We start from the raw sequence: 18,593 nt of genomic DNA on the forward strand, positions 1-18,593 counted from the left end.
TGCTTTCAAGTTCAGCCTAGACAAGTATTTTATCTGCAAAAAAGTGAGAGAGTACTTAAACATTCACAATTAATCAGTAAAAATAAGGAAAGAATAGAAGTTGCCATGGTGTTGGTGAAGTTATGTTTGGCAATAGATTAGAGATATTGATGAATTATTTCACCTTACTAGAATCTTAATGAAAAATATAGCTTGCTGAACTATGCTTTCCTACTTGAACAACTCTAGTTCTCTAACTTCTGTTCAGAAAAACAGGTGTCATCACCTTATTTCTAGGTAGCATCTCATATTGTCTAAACTATCTAGCAATCATGTTTCTTCCTGAGAGATGCTTCAATTTTAATTGCTGAGAACCTCTGACAAAATAAAGTTGGTAATTTATAATTAAAGCTTACAAAAAATAATTAGGTAAAGCAATATTATTTTAATAATATATCTGTCCTATGTATTTTAAACAAATATACTATGTTATTTCTTAAGTAAGATTTTGTACATTTTTAACACAATATTATAATTTTGTCCTAAATTTATGAAAACCTTTTGAATTATATGTGCTTTACTTGCTTATGTATGTATTAAAATGTATTAAGTATTACTATTCATCCACAGGCTCCAGGAAATTATGATATACCATGGTCAATATTTGTGGATACTTTTTTTGTTTTATTATTTAATAAACAAAAGGCAATATTTAACATGTTTGAGTAGCATATAAATGTATAAAGGTCATTTATGTTCATGATAAATTATTTTATTCTAGTTACTTTTTTTTTGCTGTTCCTGTGGCTTGAAATCTGAGCCAAGACACTGTTTCTGAGCTCCTTGTGCTCAGCCTAACTCTCTTTGATTAATTAGAGGGAAGAGTCTTAAGAACTTTCTTGCCCAGGCTGGCTTTGAACTTTGATTCTCAGATGTCAGCCTCCTGAGTAGCTGGGATTACAGGTAGGAGCCATTGGTGCCCTGCCTAGTTACTTTCTTTATTATAATAATCTCAGAAGGAGAAATAGACTTCTTAAAAAATAGTAACTGGCTGGGAATATGGCCTAGTGGCAAGTGAGCTTGCCTCGTATACATGAAGCCCTGGGTTCGATTCCTCAGCACTACATATATAGAAAATGGCCAGAGTGGTGCTGTGGCTCAAGTGGCAGAGTGCTAGCCTTGAGCAAAAAGAAGCCAGGACAGTACTCAGGCCCTGAGTTTAAGGCCCAGAACTGGCAAAAGAAAAAAAAAAAGTAACTGAAGACCAAGAAATGAACCGTTGACTTATGGCCACTTAGTCTTTGATAAAGGAGTTAAGAAAAAGTAGGATGGTAGAAAGACAGCCTCTTCAACAAATGGTGCTGCCAATATTGGTGAAACACCTGTAACAAACTAAAGCTAGATCCTTATATATCACCCTGCAACAAAGTCAATTCCAAATAGATCAAAGGCATCAAGGTAAAAGGAGATAAACAGAGAACATTACAGGAAGGCATACAAACAACACTTGGGATCCTTGGCACAAGTAGGAAGTTTCTTAAAAAAGGCCCAGAAACACAACAAATGAAAGAAAGGTTTGAAAAATGGGGTTGCATCAAACTGCAGTGCTTCTGCATGGCAAAGGACATAGCTAGCAAGATAAATAGAAAGCCCTCAGACTGAGAGAAGATCTTCACTGGCCATACAACAGACAGTGTCTCATACCTAAAATATACTTAGAACTCAAAAAGTTAATTTCCTCAAAACAAATCCTCAAATAAAAAACTGCCCCCTTAATAAGTGAGCTAAGGACTTAAAGCAAGACTTCTCAAGAGGAATGGCCAAGAGTCACATGAAAAAATGTTCAATGTCACTGGCCATAAAAGAAATCCAAATCAAAACAACATTGAGATTCCGCCTCATCAGACTAAGAATGGCCATTATCAAGAAAACTGACAACAAATGCTGGCAGGATATGGCCAAAAGGAAACACTCATACATTATTGGTGGGAGTGTAAACTTGTTTAGCCACTCTGGAAAGCATTGTAGAGGTTCCTCAAAAGACTAAACATAGAGCTCCCCTATGACACAGCAACTCCACTTTTAGAAATTAACCCAAAGGATTGCAAGGAAGACCACACTAAAGCTATCAGTACAACTATATTCATTGCAGCACAATTTACCATGCTTAAAATATGGAACAAACCCAGATACCCTTCAGTAGATGAGTGGATCAAGAAAACATGGTATGTATACACAATGGAATTCTATGCTTTCCATCAGAAAGAAGGACATTGCCCCACTTGTAAGGAAATGGAAAGACTTGGAAAAAATCATATTAAGTGAAGTGAGCCAGACCCAAAGAAACAGACTCTATGGTTTCCCTCATTGGTAATAATTAGTACATGTCTAGGATAGTCCTAGCAGAAGCTCACAATAGCTCAATAGCTAGTAAATATGAACACATAAGATGAAGCTAAGCAAAATGAACTCCAAGTTATAGAAATAAGTCGTTTATCATTGTTGTTATTTTAAATGTAACATGTGGAATTATGTCATTTTCTTTTGTCTTTCTTTCTCATGGTTTTACCCCTGATGTCACTGTAACTGATTTTGGTACGCTGTGTATTTTATATACAATTAACAGAACTGGAGAAGGGAAGGGGTTAGTCAAAACGGAGAGACAAATGGTAAAAGGCAAATCAGTGCAACAGCAATACTTACAAGATAATATGCTATACATCTAATGTACAACTTGGGGCTGGGGGAGGGAAATGGGGAGGGGGAAAGTTTGAGAAAAGTGAGGGAGGAGATAACAAGTTGGATAAGAAATGTACTCACTGCCTTACATATGAAAATGTAACCCCTCTGTACATCACTTTGACAATAAATAAATAAATAAATAAATAAATAAATAAATATAGTAACTAAAACTATCTTACTTTCTCAAGTAGGGAAATGGAATAAAAGTTCAAGGAAAAGCAATAAATAAAAACTAGATAATTATTATTAGTACTGGGAATTTTTCATTTTATTTTATAATTTGATTCAGTTGGTTCATCTTATAAATTAGTCACATGGTTGTTGAGTTGGTTTATCATGAGAGTTTGTGCTCATAGCCACTGTAATAAGTAAGAAATTTAGTCACTTAGACTTTCACAGGAATTTTAAAAGGTATGAGGCTTGATTATACCCTGGATCATTTGAATTTGAGTTAGAAGAGCTATAATCTAGGCCATTGGAGTCTATGCCTCAAGGTGATTCAGATGTATAGTCGTGTGATCTAGCTGCAGTGAAAGTGAGCAATACTGTTTAAAACAGGGACTTCTTCATTCTTATAGAGGTGTATTTCTGAGCTTCTAGGCTTTCCCTCGCATTTAATTATCTTTCATTTGAGGCCTCTCTCTTTCTCTCTTTTTATTTTCTTTTACTCTTTCTTTCTCTTTACCTCATTTTCCCTTTCTCTTTTCTTTTTTCCTTCCTTCCCTCCCTATCTTCTTTCCCATCTTCCTTTTCTTCCTTCTTTCTTTCTTTCTTTGTTTCTCTTTCTTTGTTTGTTTGTTTGTTTCTTTCTTTCTTTCTTTCTTTCTTTCTTTCTTTCTTTCTTTCTTTCTTTCTTTCTTTCTTTCTTTCTTTCTTTCTTTTCCTTTTCCTTCCATTCTTCTTCCCTGCCTTCCTTCCTTCTTTTCTTTTCTTCCATTCTCCCTTTCTTCTGCCCTCCCTCCCTTCTTCCCTTCCTTCCTTCCTTCCTTCCTTCCTTCCTTCCTTCCTGCCCAGTATTATGGCATAAACTCCAAGCTAGTGACTGCCTCTTAACTTTTTCCCTCAAGGCTGGCACTTTACCACGTCTCCACTTTAGGCTTTCTAGTGGTTAATTGGAGATAATAGTGACATCCTGCTTGTGCTGGGTTTGAACCTCAAGCCTCAGATCTCAGTCCCTGATTACAAGTTTCTGCTAATGGAACCTCTGCCAGTTGTGCTTGTTTTTGTTTTTGTTTTGTTTTGTTTTGTTTTTGACATTCTGTTGTTGTTCTTTTTATATGCAACCTCATGAATGAAAACTTTGATTTCTCAGAGGGGACTAGAATCCTAACTTATGGGTGGAAAGCCATATTTTAGGAATGCTACAAATTATACATTAAAATATTATCTGAAGATCAAGCTTTAAAGTAGTTGATCTGAACACCTTAGCACATAGCTTCATACATTCATAATTTCTTACCTACTTGAGATGTTTCATTAAAAAGTTTAAATTTATCTAAAGTTTTGAAAATAATGTACATTTAATATTTTATATATATTTAATTGTTGAATAATGGTGACCATATTAATTTAGACTTTGAAAAATACAGTTCAATTAAACATTAAATTTTAACTGATACCAGACTTGTAAAACATTTATGGTATTTCCAATTCTAGACTCAAGAAGCTTTATTTCAAGACCTCTTTAATTTACACTGGGCTGTCAATTTTTATGACAACATTAAAATATAAAATCACTTTGAGGCCGATTGATTTGTTTCTTTGGCATTTATCTTAGACTTCTCTAAAATTGTTTTCTTGCCATTTTCCCCTCAATTTGAGAGCAGTCACTGTTTAGTAACTGATCAGACTACAAATATGCTATGCTAACTGCCTTAGTTCATCTTTCTAAAAGTCCTGGTGATCTTGTCTTTCTTTATTCTTGTCAACTATTTCTTTTCTGATAAGAACTTCCTTGCCATTTTACTTCTTTCACATTTTTTCTATAATTATTCTTTTTCTTTTCTAATTTCTTTTTCTCTGTTTCTTACTTAGGATGCAAAGCACTGGGTCCAATTTATAACATTACTTCTTCCTGTATTAGTCTTTAAGCATATTTCCTCATCAAACTACTATCCTTACTTCATATTTATACTTAATCTGTGTCAGTATTTGGGCATAGAAGTGGTGCCTGTGAGGTCTAATGAGATTCTGTCTGGAGCAGGGATGGCCAGTTAGTCCGTTGACGAGAAATGAGCTACTTTTTTTTTTTTTTTACACTTCTTATTTTTATTGTCATGATGTACAGAGGGGGGGATACAGTTACATACTTAAGGTAGTGAATACATATACATTTCTTGTCATACTTATTACCTGAAGGCAAAAACAAATTAGATGCTATCCATGTCAAGCAACACCACCAAAAATTTGCTGAGATACTTAGTGGGTTTAGTCAAAATCCAGTAAACACTTAGTAGCACAAAAAATTTAAATTAACATTTTACTAAAATAACTATTACAAGAGGAGAAAGATTTTAAACCTCTACAGTTACTTGAGCTGTATCTGTAATCACCTATATGATACATGTAATCAGGGAATTCTTTGAGTGATACCAAAACCAAAATAAGAAACATCTTGATTATGGAAAGTACCTCTGTAGTAGTATAAGAAATTTCAACAAAACAGACCCATATCCAGTATTGAAATAGAAACGGCAATAAATGATCTCCCATCCAAGAAAAGCCCAGGTCCAGACAGATTCACTGCAGAATTCCACAAGGCCTTCAAAACAGAAATCACACCAATATTTCTCAAAATCTTCAATGAAATTGAAAGAGAACGTTCACTACCAGACACATTCTATGAAGCCAGTATAACCCTCATCCCAAAACCAGGCAGGGACTCATCACGGAAAGGAGATTATAGACCGATTTCACTGATGAACATAGACGCAAAAATTCTCAACAAAATGCTGGCCAATCGACTTCAACAGGTCATCAAAAAAATCATACACCACGATCAAACTGGATTCATCCCAGGGATGCAAAATTGGTTTAATATACACAAGTCAATTAATTTAATCCACCACATCAACCGGAGCAAGGTAAAGAACCACATGGTTTTATCTCTAGATGCGGAAAAAGCGTTTGATAAAATCCAGCATCCATTTATGCGAAAAGCCCTGGAATAACTGGGATTCCAAGGAACATTCCTGAATATAATAAAGGCAGTCTATGACAAACCAACAGAAAGCATAACTGTAAGTGGTGAAAAACTAAAGCCATTCCCTTTAAAATCAGGAACAAGGCAGGGATGTCAACTCTCTCCCCTGCTCTTCAACATAGAACTAGAATTCCTAGCCAGAGCAATAAGGTAAGAAGAAAATATAAAGGGGATCCAAATAGGAAAAGATGAAGTTAAACTTTCTCTTTTCACAGATGACATGATCCTATGCCTAAAGAATCCCATAGACTCTACCCCCAAGCTACTACAGCTGATCCAAAACTTTGGCAAAGTTGGGGGATATAAAATAAATCCTAAAAAAACAACAGCCTTTCTCTATGCTAACGACCCGAAGACCGAGGCTGAAATCAGGAAAGCAACTCCTTTTGCAATAGCCCCCCAAAACATAAAATACCTAGGAATAACCTTAACCAAAGAAGTGAAAGACCTCTTTGATGAGAACTTTAAAGGCTTGAAAAACGAAATTAAGTCAGAACTAAGGAAATGGACAAAACTTCCATGATCCTGGATTGGGAGGATTAATATAATCAAAATGGCAATATTGCCAAAGGCTATCTACAAATTCAATGCAATACTCATTAATATCCCAACACCATTTTTTAATGAAATAGAGGACACAATCCAGAAATGAATATGGAACAATAAAAGACCTAGAATAGCAAAAACACTACTAAGCAGAAAGAAGAGTGATGGAGGAATTACAATTCCCAACTTCAAGCTGTATTATAAAGCTATAGTAATAAAAACAGCTTGGTATTGGCACCAGAACAGGCCTGAAGACCAATGGAACAGAATTGAAGACCAGGGAATGAACCCACAGAACTACGCCTACTTAATCTTTGATAAAGGGGCTAAAACAATACCTTGGAAGAAAGATAGTCTCTTTAACAAATTGTGCTGGAAAAACTGACTCAACACATGCAACAAATTAAACAAGATCCTTATATATCACCCTGCACCAAAATCAATTCCAAATGGATGAAAGACCTCGAAATCAAAACAGACAAACTGAAAACTCTAAAGGAAGAAGTAGGAGAAACACTTGGGCTCCTTGGCACAGGACGGAACTTCCTTAACAAAGACCCAGAAAGGCTACAAATCAAAGAAAGGTTGGAAAAATGGGACTGCATCAAACTGCAGAGTTTCTGCATGGCAAAGGACATAGCTCACAAGATAAACAGAAAGCCTACAGACTGGGAGAAGATCTTTACTGGACATACAACGGACAAAGTCCTCATATTTAAAATATATGCAGAACTAAAAAAATTACCTTCGTCCAAAACAAAACTGCAAAGAACCAATAGCCCCCTCATCAAGTGGGCTAAAGACTTACAAAGAGACTTCTCTGATGAGGAAATGAGAATGGCCAAGAGACATATGAAAAAGTGCTCTACATCACTGGCCATAAAACAAATGCAAATCAAAACAACATTGAGATTCCATCTCACCCCAGTAAGAATGTCCTATATCAAGAAAACTAACAATAACAATTGTTGGAGGGGATGTGGCCAAAAGGGAACCCTACTTCATTGTTAGTGGGAATGTAAACTGGTTCAGCCACTCTAGCAAGCAGTATGGAGATTCCTCAGAAGGCTAAATATAGAACTCCCATATGAACCAGCAACCCCACTTTTGGGTATCTATCCAAAAGACCGCAAACAAAATCACAGTAAAGCCACCAGCACAACAATGTTCATTGCAGCGCAATTTGTCATAGCTAGAATCTGGAACCAACCCAGATGCCCCTCAGTAGACGAATGGATCAGGAAAATGTTGTACATATACACAATGGAATTTTATGCCTCTATCAGAAAGAATGACATTGCCCCATTTGTAAGGAAATGGAAGGACTTGGAATAAATTTTACTAAGTGAAGTGAGCCAGATCCAAAGAAACACGGACTGTATGGTCTCCCTTATTGGGAAGAATTAGTACAGGTTTAGGCAAGTCATAGCAGAGGATTACAATAGCCCAATAGCTATACCCTTATGAACACATAAGATGATGCTAAGTGAAATGAATTCCATGTTATGGAAACGATTGTTATATCATAGTTTTAACTACTTTCAACGTTCCATGTGTATCTGTAGCTTCTATTATTGATGATGTTCTTGTATCACCTTCCTGTGGTTGTACCTACACTATCTCTGTAATCTTTTTTTTTTTTTTTTTTGGCCAGTCCTGGGCCTTGGACTCAGGGCCTGAGCACTGTCCCCGGCTTCTTCCCGCTCAAGGCTAGCACTCTGCCTCTTGAGCCACAGCGCCGCTTCTGGCCGTTTTCTGTATATGTGGTGCTGGGGAATCGAACCTAGGGCCTCGTGTATCCAAGGCAGGCACTCTTGCCACTAGGCTATATCCCCAGCCCCTATCTCTGTAATCTTTTCTGAGTATACTGGTATTAGAACTAGGAAATTGAAAGGGAATACCAAAATTGAGAGACACAGGGTAAAAAAAAGACAACTACAAAAGCAATACTTGCAAAACTGTTTGGTGTAAGTGAACTGAACACCTCATGGGGTGAAAGGGAAAGGGGTGGAGGGAGGGGGGTATGAGGGACAAGATAACAAACAGTACAAGAAATGTATCCAATGCCTAACATATGAAACTGAAACCTCTCTGTACATCAGTTTGATAATAAAAATTTGAAAAAAAAAAGAAATTTCATCATAGGTTAGGTAATGTAAGTGACTACAGTTGACCCAGCACAAATTAAAAAATGGAGAGGTAGGCTCTCTTCAGATTTTTCTCATCTTCTCTAAGGAATTATTGCCTCATTTGTTCCGGATACTTGATTTTTTAAATATGTCAAACCTAGTGATTAAAAGTCACTTCCTCCAAAGAGGGCAAATCATCAACAGTGATGCCTTTGAATGTAACGTACCAAGAAGAGCAGATCAGAACTCTGTGACCTTCCTACCCCAAATGTATAAGTGTAAACTGATCATAAAGAAACATTACACCAAATCAAACTGAAATGAGTCTGTAAAACTAGCACATTATCCTATGCTACAGTCACTGTTCTGAAAAAGGAGGAACTGTTTCCAGGTAAAGTGAATAAGAGAAAAGACAATGAAACGAACACAATCTGGAACTGCAAGCATATTTTCAGAATATTGCTAAAATATAAATTGAATAAACATTTTGTGTGTGTGTGGTGTGTGAGTGTGTGTGTGTGTGTGTATGTGTGTATGTGTGTGTGTCAGCCCTGGGGTTTGGACTCAGGGCCTGAGCACTGTCCTTGAGCTTCTTTTGCTCAAGGGTAGCACTCTACCTCTTGAGCCAAAGCAACACTTCATGCTTTTTCTGTTTATGTGGTGGTAAGGAATTGAACCCAGGGCGTCATGAATGGTAGGCAAGCACTCTACCACTAAGCCACATTTCCAGTCCTCCACCTCTGGCTTTTGAAGACATTGTTCATAGACTTTCCTTCCTTGGGCTCACTTTAAACTGTGATCCTTAGATATAACCCTCCTGAGTAGCTAGGATTAAAGGTGTGAGCTCCTAGCTAACAATAATATCTTGATTTGGATAATTTTACTATGGCTAGCTGAAAATACAACACCACAATATTTAGAAGTAAAGAGGCTTTCTGTCTGCTATAAAATGACCAAATTGTTCATATGAATTAGCAAGAGCAAGCCAGAGAGGTTATAGGCAATGTAAAATGCCAATCTGCTTTGAATGGAAAGTAACTAAGGACTGTCTGTAGTTCTGTTTGTACTAATTTTCTTTCAGGCTAGAGTTATATCAGAATGTGAGTAGGAGTACAATCATCAGTTTGAATCAGTGCTCATCAAGGAGAATTTAGAACCAAAAGCTTGGGGTCCTTTAGTTGAGTCTGCAGTGCAATGTGACAGGATGCACAGAGTCCTGTACTTTCATTCCTTCCTTGTTTTCCTTTTTCAATATACAATCTTCAATGTCACCATTCTATATGCTGAGAGACCCCAAGGAAGACTGCACCCTCTTCATGTGACTGAAGAGTGTCACAGAAAGCGTCCCTGCATTGTTGTTCAATGACATGGCCACTAAATTTAGGAAGCATTTCCATTCATCCTTCAGTGTTAATCTCATACAATAAACTGTGTCATAGGGAAACCCTGAAGTCTCATTTGAGGGAAAGCTTCCAACTATTGACAGTATCTTTACCCTTCTCCTATGTAACTGCATGACAGGCAGAGTCCTAATCAAACTACTTTAATGTTTAAGACCTTAATACTTATAAGGATAAAATATATTTTATTTATTTATTTGTTTCTTTGTCCCTGGCCTATTCATGGACACAAGCCTGGACTTCCCCTTCAATTGCTTTCATGGTAGAACTTCCACATTACCCTAAAAGCAAATGCTTACAGGGAACAAACTGATTGTAACACTCAGCAAGTGTTCCTGAATGATAATGAACATTTTCACTTTAATGAGGTCTCTCTGCATTGCAGCAGTTTCTGCAAGTTATCTAAAATGGTCCAACGCCTGCATTAGCAATCCAGTCATGCCTATGCTAGGGAGCAATGGGGGTGTTCTTCCTTTCACCCTCAGGGTTCTTCCATAAAAGGAAAAATAATTGCTGGATATGCCACTTTAATGGCAGAGTAAGCAGCAAATTGATTTTTTTGACAGGCTTGCTGAAGAGAATGATGAGGAGTGGGTGGAATTTACTGAGCACAATCAGAAGGCAAGTGAATAGCCAGGAGAAGTCAGGATTCTAAAAAGTAGAGGTGGGTGTAGATTTAGAATAGTAGAAATGCTGCTTCTGAACCTGTTTGTCAGGAGCAAAACATATCAAGGTAAATGTTACCACAATTAAATTTAAGTTCTTTTAGGAACCATTTGTAAAATGAAACATGAATTCATCCAAAGCATAGGATTTTAATAAGAGGAATGCTGTTCTTTATTTATACAAATTTCTGCATATGATTTTTAATTTAATTTTATTTTCAAGGTGATGTACAGAGGGGTTACAGTTACTTATGTAAGGTAGTGAGTACACTTTTTGTCAAACTTATTGCTTCTTCCCTCCTTTTTCTCCCACCTTCCCTCCTTTCCAATCTCCCCCTCAAGTTGTACAGTTAATTTACAATATATTGTCTTATAAGTAACACTGTTGCATTGGTTTACCCTTTGTCCTTTATCTCACCACTTTAATGTTCCCTTTCCCTTCCTTAATTTGGATAAACACATACAATATCCAGGGTACCAAAATCAAATACAGTGACAACAAAGGATAAACCATAGGGAAGAAAAATGCAAGAAAAGAGAAATAGTGTACTATATGCATATGATTTTAATGGGTTTCATCATGTTTTCAAACACATGTATGAAAGCTTTTATTATATTAACCTTCCTCATAACCCCCTCCTTTCCTCTTCCCTTTTCCACTGGGGCTTCCTTGACAGTGCATCCCTTTTATATCCATGTCTCTTTCTATCTCTCTCTTCTTTTTTTTATAGATCTAGGTTCCACATTTGAGAGAAAATGTAATATTTGTATCTCTGACTCTGTCTCATTTCATTTAACATGAAAACCTCCAGTTCCATATATTTTCTTTCAAATGAAATCATTTTTACAACTGATTATTATTCCATCATGTGTATGTAACACATCTTCTTTGTCCATTGATATGTTGATAAGAACCCAGGTTAATTCCATAATTTGGCTATTGTGATTAGTGCTGCAATAAACATGGGTGTACAGATATTTCTACTGTGTGCTGATTTAACATTGCTTTGGATATATGCCCAGGAGTGGCAAAACAGTATTATATTGTAGTTCTATTTTTAGTCTTTTTAAAGAATTATCTTATGATTGGGATAATACCAACCATAATTTACCTTTAAACCAACAATATATTGAGATTCCTTGTTTCCCCTTTACCTTCACAAGCATTTGTTGTTGTGTTAATGATTGCCATTGCACCTGGGATTCAATGGAATCTCAACATAGTTTTTTATTTACATTTTCTTTATGACCAATAATGTTGAATATTGTTCAGTTACTTACTGGCCACATGATCTTTTGAGAACTATCTTGTTCTTTTGAATGTTAATTGGATTATTCATTTTTCAGTGCTTACTTTTTGAGTTCTTAATCTATTCTTTGTATTAATTCTTTAGCAAGGGTTTTCTCCCATTCTCTAGTATGTCTCTTCATTCTAGTAATTGTTTGCTTTGTTACAGCTCTTAAATTTGATGCAATATAATTTATCAATTCTTACCATTATTCTATTAGTTATTTTAAGATAGATTCATAAGTATATTGGCTATGTCTACAGAAGACAGTATTTTAATTAGAAAGTGATTGAAACAAAACAAGTGTGACAAGAAATGTACTTACTACCTTACATATGTAACTTTAAGCCCCTTGTCCATCACATTGACAATTAAATCAAATTAAAAAGAGAAAGTAAATAGTAAAGAAAAGGAACAAATCTCCAATACTAAGAGACAGGGGTAAATCTTTGCAGTTTTAGTAGACTGGAAGGAAAATGGTAGAAATTCAGGCATGGTGTTGCATCTTGCGATATCAGCACTTGGGAGCTAACATGTAGGGATGGTAAGCTTGAACCAAGTGAGTTTGAAATCATCTAGACTACACAGCAAGATCCTGAATAATAGTTTTTTAAAAAAACAAGGAGAGAGAGACTAGTAAGGAGGGAAATCGTCATAGAACTTGTATTTTAAAGAAATGAGTTGGCTGAAAGTTTCTAAATTTGATATGAGCAACTGAAACTAGTTAATATCACAAATTTTAATGAGTTACAAAATGGCTGAGGAAAAGAGAACAAGGAGAACAGTTTTCTCACTGAAGATATGGAGGAATTTGCCTGTGTGTTCTTTTTCTCTTATAAAGGAAAGCTATTCCTTTCTCTCCTTTTAAAACAAATGTACCCAAGTTCTTGTCATCCATGCTCCAGGAAAATAATGATCTATCAGTTTCTTCAGATTCATGAATAACAGCCTGAAGCAGTTTATTTTTTTCATGCATTTTTTATTGTTAGTATAAAGATTATGTACAGAGGGGTTACAGTTTTGTAAGTCAGTTATTGATTACACATCTTTAAGAAATCACCTCCTCCCTCTCCCTCTCCAGTTTTTCCCTCCCATCCCAAGCTCTAACTTGTATACTGTAGTTCATATTCAACATAGTGTCTAGTGAGTACCACTGTTGTATCTCTTCACCTTTTGTCTCATCTTTTCTGTGCCCTCCTTACCCTCCCAAAGATAGATAAAGGGATGAACAAAACAAAAGGGAAAGAAAACAAAATCAGACAGGCACCAGTGGCTCTTGCCTGTAATCCTAGCTACTCAGGAGGCTGAGATCTAAGGATCGTGGTTCAAAACCAGCCCAGGTAGGAAAGTTCGTGAGACTCATCTCCAATTAACCTCCAGAAAACCATAAGTGGTGCTGTGGATTAAGTTGGAGACTGCTAGCCTTGAATTAAAGAGCTCAGTGACAATACCCAGGCCCAAAGATCAAGCCCCACCACTGACAAATAGCCACAATAGCAACAAAACAAAAACAGCAGCAAAATTAAGAAAGAGGTTTGTCAAAGGAGATGCTGCTTTGGCTGTCAGATCCATGTTCAGATCTTGGCTTCATATCAGCAGATGCCTTTATCTCCTTTCCAATCCTCAAGTGTACAAATCAACCTAGGAACGCATGGTTTGAGGCTTAGGACTTTTGCTTTCCTTTCATTTTATTTCTGGGGATACCAAGGCATTGAGCTGGGGCCCTTGAACATGCTAACCATGTGTTTTACTGATGAACTATGATCTTCCAGCTCTTGTTTTTATTTCTTTTCTTTTCTTTTTTTTATCTAGGAGAGGCTATACTGTGTCTCTCTCCCAGCATTTAAGGATCCCATTATCACTCACTTTCTCTAGGGAGACATCGTGCTCACCTTTGACTTCTTCCTTTGATAGATATTCCTCTCTGCTGGATCACTTCTGTGAGCCCACCAACAGACTTTAATAGCTCTTCCCACTACAATCTTTCACTCTCATACTCTTTCTGTTTTTCAGCTCCCTTTCTTTCATTCCTCCATCTTACTCCCACAGATATCCACAGTCTACAATATGGACAGTATATATCCATATTCTCCTGTATTCATGTTCCATATATAGTATATAGAAGTATACAGTATTAACATATGTAATATACCATAATGTATACCAGTATATATCCACATTCTACTCCTTTTTATCCATATTCTACTATAATTTATTAGAGAATTTTTGTCACATATACTAGTGACTTCTATGTGTCCAAACCCAATAACTTCAGCTCTCCTTTTTACAAACCCATGTCTCTCTTTTGAAAGCCTCTCCTTTTAAGGCCCTTGTAGTTTGTTTACTGTTTTACTTTGAGACTGGATCTTACAAGGTAGCTGTGGCTAGTCTGTATTTTGACATTCTGAGTCAGTCTGTGGAGTACCAGGATTATAAGCAGATGTTACCATGCCCAGCCTGACTTTTTTGATGCTACAATCACTTGATTTTCTTTAGACCACTTCAGATGATGATTTTCCTCAAAAATGTCCCCAACTTTTCATTTTTTTACTATAAAGCTTGAAGTTTCTTAGCTCTCTTTGGATCCTTTTCTATTCCATTGCCTTCCCCATTTTAACTTCCTCTGCTCAAATAAGGTAATCTCATCTACATCCAAGACTTTAAATCTTTGTTGTGCTATTGTTCTTCACTCACCTGTACACTCTAAACCTCATTCTCTCTTACTATTTGAACAATTTTATTCTTAAGGTGAATTCCTGATGCATCTCTAAGTTGTCCCTTGATCCAGGCCTTAAGTTTTTTTATCTTAATAAATGAATTCACCTTCTACCTAACTACTCAATTAACAACAACTCATAGTCTGGGTGCTGGTATCTCACATAGGTAATTCTAACTACCCAGGAGGCTGAGGTCTGATGAGTATGATTTAAAGCTAGCCCAGGCAGGAAAGTCCATGTCTATCTGCAGTTAACTAGCCAAAAGAGAGAAGTACAGTTGTGCCTCAAGTGATAGAGTACTAGTCTTGAATGTAAAAGCTTAAAGCTTAGGGACAGTGCCCAGGCCTTGAGTTCAAGCTCCAATACACACACACACACACACACACACACACACACACACACACACACACACACCACTAAAGATTCATTCATCTTTCTTTTTATATCTTGTTTTCATTTCCTCATCCAATCCTGTAAAATGGATCTCCAAAATATATCTCTCATACTGATTCTTCTTTCTATGTGGATTCCTCACCAGCATCTCTTATGGCTATTAGGATATAACCTGGCAAAAGTATCATCCTGCTTTTCTGTTTCCCAAGGCCTCTTCCCTTAATATCTCTAGTTCTTCTGCCATAATATGAAGTGTAAATAAATTCTGTTCTCTCTTTCCTAAGGTTTCAGAGCACTTCAATGAATTTAAGTTGCAATACAAATTCCTTGGGAATGTTATCAGTACTCCACACACTTAGGATGCTTGCTCAGGTAAGCTCAAGTCACTCACTCTTACATTGTGCTCCATGTTTCTTTAGTATCAAAATACTCATTCCTGTCACAGGACTTCTGCACTGATTGCTTTCCTCACAAGCTAGAAGTCTCTCCTTGCCAAAATATGATCTTTCTTATCTCTTAGGTCTTAGTTAAAATGCTGCTTGTTTTATTGAAGCATTCCCTTACTACCATAACTGTTTATTTTGCCAATTGCTAAATTTCGTGTACTTGAGAATTTTGTAGAACTTTTCTTCTTTTTTTTGTTTTTTTTATTTTTTTTCAAATTTTTATTATCAAACTGATGTACAGAGAGGTTACAGTTTCATACATTAGGCATTGGATACATTACTTCTACTGTTTGTTACCTCATCCCTCATCCCCCCCTCCCCCTACCCCCTTTCCCTTTCCCCCCATGAGTTGTTCCATTCACTTAGACCAAACAGTTTTGCAAGTATTGCTTTTGTAGTTGTTTTTCTTTTTTTACCCTGAGTCTCTCAATTTTGGTATTCCTTTTCAATTTCCTAGTTCTAATACAAGTATACATGGTTTCCAATATACTCAGATAATGTTACAGAGAAAGTGTAGGTACAACCACAGGAAGGTGATACAAGAACATCATCTATAATAGATGCTACAGATACACATGGAACGTTGAAAGTAATTACAACTGTGATATAACAATCATTTCCATAACATGGAGTTCATTTCACTTAGCATCATCTTATGTGTTCATAAGGATATAGCTATTGGGCTCTTGTGATCCTCTGCTGTAACTTGACTAAACCTGTACTAATTCTTCCCAATAAGGAAGACCATAGAGTCCATGTTTCTTTGGGTCTGGCTCACTTCACTTAGTATAATTTTTTCCAAGTCCTTCCATTTACTTACAAATGGGGCAATGTCATTCTTTCTGATAGAGGCATAAAATTCCATTGTGTATATGTCCCACATTTTCCTGATCCATTCGTCTACTGAGGGGCATCTGGGTTGGTTCCAGATTCTAGCTATGACAAATTGCGCTGCAATGAACATTGTTGTGCTGGTGGCTTTACTGTGATTTTGTTTGCGGTCTTTTGGATAGATACCCAAAAGTGGGGCTGCTGGGTCATAGGGGAGTTCTACATTTAGCCTTCTGAGGAATCTCCATACAGCTTGCCAGAGTGGCTGAACCAGTTTACATTCCCACTAGCAATGAAGTAGGGTTCCCTTTTGGCCACATCCCCGCCAACAATTGTTATTGCTAGTTTTCTTGATATATGAAATTCTTACCGGGGTAAGATGGAATCTCAATGTTGTTTTGATTTGCATTTCTTTTATGGCCAGTGATGTAGAGCACTTTTTCATATGTCTTTTGGCCATTCTCATTTCCTCATCAGAGAAGTCTCTTTGTAAGTCTTTAGCCCACTTGATGAGGGGGCTATTGGTTCTTTGCGGTTTTTTTTTTTTTTTTGAAGGAAGGTAATTCTTTTAGTTCTGCATATATTTTAGATATGGGGCCTTTGTCCATTGAAGGGCCGGTAAAGATCTTCTCCCAGTCTGTGGGCTTTCTGTTTATCTTGTGAGCTATGTCCTTTGCCATGCAGAAGCTCTGCAGTTTGATGCAGTCGCATTTGTCCAACCTTTCTTTGATTTGTATCCTTTCTGGGTCTTTGTTAAGGAAGTTCCGTCCTGCGCCAATGAGCCCAAGTGTTTCTCCTACTCCTTCCTTTAGTGTTTTGAGGGTGTCTGTTTTGATTTCGAGGACTTTCATCCATTTGGAATTGATTTTGGTGCAGGGTGATATATAAGGATCTAGTTTTAGTTTGTTGCATGTGTTGAACCAGCTTTGCCAGCACCATTTGTTAAAGAGACTATCTTTCTTCCAAGGTATTGTTTTAGCTCCTTTATCAAAGATTAAGTAGCCATACTTCTGTGGGTTCATTTCTGGGTCTTCAATTCTGTTCCATTGGTCTTCAGGCCTGTTCTGGTGCCAATACCAGGCCGTTTTTATTACTATAGCTTTATAATACAGCTTGAAGTTGGGAATTGTAATTCCTCCATCACTGTTCTTTCTGCTTAGTAGTGTTTTTGCTATCTTACGTCTTTTATTGTTCCATATGAATTTCTGGATTGCGTCCTCTATTTCATAAAAAAAAATGGTGTTGGGATATTAATGGGTATTGCATTGAATTTGTAGATAGCCTTTGGCAATATTGCCATTTTGATTATATTAATCCTCCCAATCCAGGATCATGGGAGGTTTGTCCATTTCCTTAGTTCTGACTTAATTTCATTTTTCAAGCTTTCAAAGTTCTCATCAAAGAGGTCTTTCACTTCTTTGGTTAAGGTTATTCCCAGGTATTTTATGTTTTGGGGGGCTATGAAAAAGGAGTTGCTTTCCTGATTTCAGCCTCAGTCTTTGGGTCATTAGCATAGAGAAAGGCCGTTGATATTTGAGGGTTTGTTTTATATCCTGCAACTTTGCCAATGTTTAGGGTCAGCGCTAGTAGCTTGGGGGTAGAATCTATGGGATTCTTTATGTATAGGATCATGTCATCTGCGAAGAGAGAAAGTATAACTTCATCTTTTCCTATTTGGATCCCCTTTATATTTTCTTCTTGCTCTTTATATTTTCTTCCTACCGTATTGCTCTGGCTAGGAATTCTAGTACTATGTTGAAGAGCAGGGGAGAGAGTGGACATCCCTGCCTTGTTCCTGATTTTAAAGGGAACGGCTTTAGTTTTTCACCATTTAGAGTTATACTTGCTGTTGGTTTGTCCTAAACTGCCTTGATTATATTCAAGAATGTGCCCTGGAATTCCAGTTTTTCCAGGGCTTTCGCATAAATGGGTGATGGATTTTATCAAACGCTTTTTCCGCATCTAGAGATAAAACCATGTGGTTCTTTACCTTGCTCTGGTTGATGTGGTGGATTACATTAATTGACTTGCGCATATTGAACCAACTTTGCATCCCTGGGATGAATCCAGTTTGATCGTGGTGTATGATTTTTTTGATGACCTGTTGAAGTCGATTGGCCAGCATTTTGTTGAGAATTTTTGCGTCTATGTTCATCAGTGAAATCGGTCTATAATCTCCTTTCCGTGATGAGTCCCTGCCTGGTTTGGGGATGAGGGCTATGCTGGCTTCATAGAATGTGTCTGGTAGTGAATG

The sequence above is a fragment of the Perognathus longimembris genome, chromosome 11 (assembly GCF_023159225.1).
Source record: "Perognathus longimembris pacificus isolate PPM17 chromosome 11, ASM2315922v1, whole genome shotgun sequence".
NCBI classification, from domain to species: domain Eukaryota; kingdom Metazoa; phylum Chordata; class Mammalia; order Rodentia; family Heteromyidae; genus Perognathus; species Perognathus longimembris.